This window comes from Anarhichas minor, unplaced genomic scaffold (genome assembly GCF_050575085.1).
Source record: "Anarhichas minor isolate MPS153535 unplaced genomic scaffold, ASM5057508v1 ptg000073l, whole genome shotgun sequence".
Classification (NCBI taxonomy): Eukaryota; Metazoa; Chordata; class Actinopteri; order Perciformes; family Anarhichadidae; genus Anarhichas; species Anarhichas minor.
In genome coordinates this window covers 685,896-694,362 of record NW_027466519.1, presented here as the reverse complement: position 1 = coordinate 694,362, position 8,467 = coordinate 685,896, and positions in this window count along the sequence as shown.

The following is an 8,467-nucleotide window of genomic DNA, read 5'->3' as shown; positions in this document are numbered from 1 at the left end:
AGTTGCAGGTTCTGCTGCGTTCCCTCCGGTGCGCACCCAGTTGCGCTTTGGGGACGCTGGAAGCAAACCACTAGATTGCCCGATGTCCGGTAGAGCTACTTCCTCTGACTGTAGAGGATTAAGGCAAAACAAAAGTCCTGGTTTACTTCCTTATCCACATGGAGCTTCGTCTTGTTGCATCTGGAGTCGTTTTGGGATGTGTTTGTGTCTTCTTTCCTCTGTATGATGAGAGGGACGATTTCCTCCGGGAGCACACGGCTCGAGCTGGCACGGCTGGACAGCAACAGGCACGGCTATTCCCATGATAGAAATGAGTAAACATGTGCCCTCTCTCAGATTAACGGGACCACGTGGGTAATCGCCGGGGAAGAGCTGCGAGCAAATTAAATTCACATGAGGTCAAGGGGATCAGTGGTTTCTCCACGACTCATTTTAATGAAGGGCGAAAAACACATTCGATTCTTTCTTTTCTTCCATTTTTTAACTGTATTTAAAGTTATTTTTGGAATTCACAGTTGTTCATATTACACTAAGTAGGCCATTGTATTGATTGCGATGTGCCAGTTATTGTGGGGGGGAAAAGTTAAGTGCAGGTTTTGCCAGCTGCCAGCTGCATATTCCCAGTCCACAGCATCAGATGGCATCATATTGCGTAGGATGGAGCAGATGGATGCAGGCACTATAGCTCAAATCTTTGTGGTGTCACAGCACACTATACATTTGGCAACATGGTGCAAAGGATCAGCAAACACTCACGTTTACTCCACTTCAGTCTTGTGTGTCCTGAGCAACATAAAGTTGTTTATTGGCGATTTGAGACAACCTCCCATATGTGCCCAGTCCACAATTCAAACAAAGAAAAGTTGAATTATATATCATTTTTTTTCTGAGCTACATCAGGCCTTCAGGCCACATTTAACATCTTAACAATTTGGTTAATTTTTTTTCTCTCTCTTTTTATGTGTATCACTTCATCTGCCTTGACCTAAAATCTCTTACACTCATTATAACGAGGTGCGTTGAGCATCAGCGTGAGTACCAAGCCTGAACTCAAACAGCATGGTGTCTCGTTGGATGTGCCCTACAACAAGGGGAAACAATAATGTGGGGCTATGCAGTTTAAGCACCATGGCATCCATCCACATCGGACCAAGTGCTGACATCAGATTTATGGTATAACACCAGTGTTTAATGAGCTTGGTCGGACTAGGATTCACTCCTCCACTCTCTAACATCTCACTGAATACCTGTTCACTGAAACAAATGTGCTTTACTGGCAGAATACGCCTGCCAGCGAAACAAACTGTGCCCACTGCCTCAATGCCTGTTTTATTGCAAGGTGGCACCAGTGCCAAGGTGACAGCAATATGCATGCAGGCATCATTTGGCAAATAAACATTTTCTCCGCTGCCAGTAGAGGCTGATTAGAATAAATATGTGCCTTAGGGAGACATTTAGGGATCTCTAAATGCCAATAAAACTTTGAGGAACTACTGGAGTGTGTATTATGTCAGGGGAGGAACTTGATTTTTCTGTACACATTGCTCTCGTGTTTACAGTGCAGGGTGAGCACATGCGTAGCATTTGGAAGCCACTGAGCTTTAATTTGAGCAGGTTGTCTGTGGTTTTGGCTGGATGAGGTTATTAAAGCCGACAGTGGCAGAGGCCACCGACTATTGAGTCTGGGAACGTCTCCAAATCTCAGTTGTTGTTCCAGACATGCAACCTGCTGCTGGTGCTATTAGACATGACGGAGAGATGGTCCGATGCACTGCGTGTGACTCCAACATTCCATATAAAGTTTCTGGTGGTCATTTGATGTGGAGCCACATGGGTAAAGGCCTAAATCCCTGTAGAATTGTTTCTTCTATAACAAGCTTCATTGAGCTTTTGAAACTGAGAGACTGCAGGAGAAAAGACCTCAGTGACAACTGGTCAGAGCGAAAGCTTAGTCAAGAATTCAGGAAATAGACCATTGCCTCTTTTCAGCCACGAGCACTCTGTCTGACTCCAGGGATGGCAATGTCGGCCAGACGGTCGGTTGATCCTCCACTTTGTTCCAGACTGAAATATCTCCACAGCTATTGGATGGACTGCCATGGAATTTGGTGCAGATGTTCATGCCGCCCTCAGGGTGAATTGTAATCACTCTATAGTGCCATTATCAGGTCAAAATTTCAATTTGTCTAATACTTTGGTTTATGACCAAACACCTGCAAAGCTAATGACATTCCCATCGTCCACAGCTGTACTTGTGCTTAGCTCTAATTAGCCGATTTTAGCACGCTAATACGCTAAACAGAGCTGCTGGCATTGGTGTAGACTCTCAGTCTTTGATCTGCTGGTTGCTTTTTAAATATGTATCCAGATGTTGGCTGATGTAACAAGGCTGCATAAAATAAATTGTGTGGTTAGAAGTACTGCGTCTGCCCATTATCTTTTTGACCCTCAACACTGAATCACACTTTGTGTTCCATCTGTCATCAGCCTCAGTGTGGTGTTCACATCTCTGATACCTCTTTATGAAATTGTGTTAAAACTTGAAATAATGTACATCACTGGTACTTGCATTTTCAATTGTGTACCTCTCGCCATTAAACATCAGAACATGGTGACACAGATGATTCAACTTGGAAGTTTGAATTTACAAAAACATTGTACATACAATTTAAACAGCAAAGAAAAAATAGTGTTCAAATAATATCTCAATGCAATTCAGAAGAATTTGACTTCCAAAAGAACAATGTACAGTAATATTAACAAATACAGAAAATACAACTGACACAAGAGGCATTGCATATGAACTGTGTATGAACAACCGGGACATGTTATATCAAAGCTTTAATCTGGAAGTTGACATCCAGTTGATCTCAACTCCTCGGTGCACACTGGGGTCATCCAATGATTACTAGATCTATTAACCTTTACTGACACTCATCCAGCTTAGATGGATATTGAACAACAGACATATACCATTTTAATAATCCTTTTGTCTTAACTTTCATCAATCAAACAAAGATTAGATCAACTCATCTATCTGGTTGCCAGGGGAGCACATGAATAGAATATTAACAGAAGAGGTGGCTCAAAAATACCCAAGACAATTGGAGCCATTAGCATTTATACAAACCATCTGAGCGTAAATCATTGCAAACTGCTTCTGTACGCTCTGATCTCCGGGGAGTGCCGGAGTCCATCTTCTGAACATAAAGCGGCCGGTATACCTGTGTAATAACACTTAGCACCACAGTCTGCCAGGGGGTGCGGACGGTTTTTTCAACACTCGCGGTTCTCCAGCCAAGTTGTGCCCAGCGAGCGTCTCCCGCCTTCCAGCAGTCTCAGCCGAAGATGAATCACCGAGACCAGGCCCTTGCCCTGGCTTCCTCCCCTTCGCTGACGTCAGCCGACATTCGTCCTCTGATGACGAATGAATGCTCTTCCCTGAGCAGAGCCAGCGTGAACATCAGTTCTCCACCCCGGCAGGAGGCCTCGGATGAGTTACAGGCCAGGTGGTACGTCCTCCCACCGACAGCCTTCCCCTCAGAGCGCCGCCGTGATGGACAGGGAAGAGGCTCGCCTCAAACCACCTGCTGGGAAACGCATTCATTTTGGAATGGATGGATGGGCACACATGAACTATTCAGTGTGATCTAGCGTTTTTGTGTTGGGTAAAATTCACTGTACACAACTCCGGGTCATATATCACAGCATCAGGTCATGGGCTCTCATACATGTTTGACTTGTATAAGTGTGCCTCATAACAGAATGCAGAAGAAATTGAAGAATGCAGAAGGACTAATAAAGGATTATCTTATCTTATCTTATCTTAAATTCTCTCTCTTTTGTTCAGTAGTGACCAGGCAAATCAGGCAACAGCTTCCCCATGGGCCCCAGACCCTCAGGGGCCCCAAAGGCTGCAGATTCCTACATTATTTTAATATATTATTTATGAAATGTCCGAAAACTACATGTACGTAAAATGTTACCATGTGAAATGGTGTTTGAAGATGTTTTGGCAACTAAATGAACCTGTGTTTAATCATATTGCCACACACTAACTGGCACAACATGAACCTGCGGACTGACTGGTAATCCCATGGGAGCACTGGTTGGTGTATGGCATAATGAAGCTCACATGCTTACTGTGAACATTGTGATTAAAAGCAAGAGGATACAAACTCTTCTCAGGGCCCTCGAGCTGGTTGATCTATAACAAAACGGCCTGTAGTAAAAGCACACAAGTTACTTCATATGCAAAGCAACTTGTAGTATCATTCACAGCCCCTCTAAACCTCTGTACCACACATTTACTGCATGAGCTTCAGGAAGTTTTTCAAAACTGTTCCCAGAGACTTCAAAAGAAGCCTCCAACTCGTGTCTGGGTATATCAAAGTCAAATTAAAATATTTTACCTGGGAGATCCCTGCTGGGATTTTGGGGGAACGCGGGTCAAATGGACGCGGAGTGTTTAACTGGCACTCTGAGGTTTTGTGAAACATTCAGAGATGCCAGCAGAAGATGGATGATGGATGTCTCCTCATGCCCATGCCCCCCCCCCTCTGGTGGCGTGGCAGGCAGGACGAAAGCGAGTGATAGAGAGGTTACAACTGGCAAGAATTTTAAACATCCATTGGCCCTCGGGAACTCCACAGACTCACAGCTCAATAAAGATCTGTTGGATAGCGAGGGGAAATAAGCGCAAGAGAGAGCTGAAGGGGGGTGGGAGGTGGGGGAGGAAGAAAAAGAAAGGGAGGGGAGTGAGAGGAGAGGAGAGGAGAGGAAGGACAGGGAGAGATGAGAGTATAGGGCAAATATATAAGAAGCAACAAAACAAATATTCATTGATTTACACATTCCATCTTTGTTTCTCGCCACCCGGAGAGCACAATGGGTGTTCCAGTACTGAAACGCTGCAGTATTCGCTCAGTCTTTGAGGTTCTCTCCTGTTTAAATCAACATTGAAATTAAGCCAATGGTAAAAACAAATATGCATGTAAAGCAGGGTATTAAAGGAAGAAGAGGAGGAGGAGGAGGAGGAGGACTATTTCTCAAGTTCAGCCACGATGTGAATTTTGTGTTTGTGGTAACTGTGTTGACATCAGAAAATTAAATACATCATTGAAGAGTGAGAGTTTGTCGCTGTCTGTCTCGCATCCCTCATTGTGAAACTGCAGTCTTCCCAGTCACGGCTGTCTACGCCCAACTGCAAAGCACTGCTGCCCTCCAGAGGACTGAGATGTAACAGCATGAACAAGTGGGCCGGTTATTTTTATGAATTTCTTTTTTTTTTGATTGAAAGATGAATTCACCCACAACGCTGATTTCAATCTGCTCCCTGCCTCTGATTGGATTGTTCCCTGCTTTCATGTAAATGTGGTCGACACAGTGAGGCGTGTTACTTGTAAAATGGAGATATAAAACTGGAGGAAAGGAGAAAGAAGAAGCGTGCTTACAAAAAAATGATATCCTTTATGGACGTTATGAATTTGTCGGATGTGCTATTTCTCATTTCAGACTTCTGAAATGACACAAATGAATCACGTCCAAAGCATCTTTGTTGGATCGCAGTCTTTGAAAGCTTCGAGACTAATTGTTAAAATATCATTCAAGGCTCATCACGGTCTCCTTTCACTCAGAGAGTTTGAAGTCATGGATGACAGTCAACATCTGTTATACTTCAGATCCCATTGAACAGCACTTCACTTATTACTCGTTGTTGCATCGAAGCCAAGTCTCTCCAACGTCTCGTTAATTAGGAATCTAACTTTTACTGACAGTCAGTCTTGTTGTTTATGAACTGCCAAGCAGGCTTGTGTGAACTCAGCATTGTCACCATCCCTTCAGCCTTTTGTCCCTGATGTGATGACAGGCAGGATATGATTTGTTGTGATGTTCTGGGCTGAAATGACAGCCTACACCTTTAGACTGATGGCAGAGAGAGACTGATGGCAGAGAGAATATTGAATTCAGATGAAAAATGTTAATAAATGTTGCATAAATCAGTTCATCAAATCATTATAATTTGTCATGTCTTGACGGAAATGGTCACAAAAGATAACCGTCATCCCATTGTTGCCGTTCATTAATGAGCGTGAGGCCTCACAGATCATCTTTCTGAAGCTGATTTGGGGATTTTCTATCCAAACAACCACTTGTTGCAGCCGATTACAACCTGGGGTTAATGATTCAATCAGACCAACAGTGGATGTGCCATTAAGCGAGCTGTGACAAAACAACCGATATTCTTTCCGGAGAGAAACCCCAGGAATACATTTGACTGCACTGATTAGGACACAGTTTCTATTGACAAGCATTTTACCTCCACTGGGACCACGGCTGTGAGAAGCTTTGTTTGTTGCAGGCAAATAAATAAGCCATGAAACCCTGTCTGATATTGATTCCCCCCCCCCCCCCCCCCCCCCCCCCCCCCACATACAAACCCAGGCACTGTGCTAATGTCAGATGCTACATGTCTTGCCTGCATACATTTCGGGGCTTTTCTTTTTGAATGTCACGTCTCATTAATTTGTGTGACACTGTGATGATTAAAGATAGCTCAAATCTCCTGCTGTATATGCAACATCTGACCTGCCCCCCCCCCCCCCCCCCCCCCTCTCAGTGAGAACACATTTACACACAAATCAACGCAAACTGTCATTTCCTAAAAAATATCAAATTTAATTTGGTTATAAAAGTTGTATTTTTTCACATGCACACCCATACATAATGATCACCATAAATACTGTCCAATGATTTCTCTTTTTCTTTTTTTCTTTTTTTAAACCTTGATTCACAAAGCAAGCACATACGGTGGACCGATACATCTGATTTCAAAGGACACTATGGAGAATGCTCGCAGTCGGTTACAGGTGGAAGGAATCTCAGTGCACGAACAAACAAAAAAAGCTGTCGAAAAATCAAGTAGAAACATTTATAAATTATCTACAAATGGATCAAAGTACAAAAGAACTACGGCGTTTAGAGACACTACACCCATTCACAGGTCAATGATTTGGTACCGGGACACCATGTTACAGTTATTCAACTTTGTGACTTTGTGAATGAGAAACTATACATGAATAGCTTCGGAACAAAAATCATGTAAGCCTATTACCAGCTGAACTTTTCTTACATTCCATTTTGGCAAAACACTCTCTTGTCATTGCATTTAATCAATAATATTAACAAATAATGAGGAGAGAGAACCCTTAAGTGCAAGTTGAAACAAGGGACAACTATAGCGATAAACAGGACAGAATGGTAATTTCAAAATAAACAGAGCGAGTAGAAGTTTTTTAAATTATTAAAGCTATGAGACGTTCTTTTCCTTTCAGTTAGTAATTCATTAGTAAGTTCTTGAGCACTTTTAGCCAACTTCCCGGCACACAACATGTTGGTAGAGTATTCCTTTTACGAATCCAAGTTATCATATTTGCTTTCAAATCTGAAATTGCAACTTATTATTTCTATAATCTCATATAATTAACACACATAACGGCTGTCTCCTCGAGAGTCAAAAACTGAGGTAGGACAGTAAGGTTGAGTTGTGTTCGGGCCACCAGATGAAATACATTTGAATTATGTGCTGTGACTTTATGTGATCAGTGAGATGAGAGTTTAGCATTGCCATTTGAATTTTCATTCATCTATTTCTTTCTTTTAAATTTGGTTGCGTTTTAGAATTTGATTTGCTCTCCAACCTACAGGTTTTCCAATTTAACCTATATGGGAAAAACATTCCAAAGATGTAATTTAAAATGATGTCATCAAAGTTTAAAATATATGATTTTTAATTTTTTTAAATAAGTAAAAAATCATTGTAAGAAAAAATGAAACGCTGTCGTCCAAAATCAATGATCACATTAAACACTTAATTCAGTATTTTCTCGCTCCATGCAGCGTCATCTATCTTGCAATAAAGACACATTTTGGAGATTTTTACATTGACCATGAATGAGAAACTGAATTAATAGACAGCCTGCAGGATGTTAAGTAGTTCCCACTGATATGATCACATTTTGTGTTGCAGAATCGTTTAGTGGCATTATGCAAATAGGTTTTTTGATTCTGAAGACTTGATTGCAACATATGAAACATTCAGTGAGTCAACAAACCCAATGGACCAAACTGAACATCGACATTACTGATTAGTGTCTCCAGACTCCGGCTTTGAGTACATGTGCTTAATTCATAAATTGTTAAATTATCCAAGATCATAGGAATAAAGTAAAAGTCAGATCTGTACCAGATTCCCTTTTAAATAAATATATATATATATATATATATAGGCTGTGTAACATGTTAACTTGTTATGGTATAGTCCTTATGTACTGTAAGTACAAGTACAAGTCATGTAGAGCATAAAAGGACATATTAAATATGTTAGTGATGTCTCTCCACAGACCTCAGGTCGATGAAACAGAACCAGTGAACAATGCACACCTTGACATTTTGATTTGGGATTTCT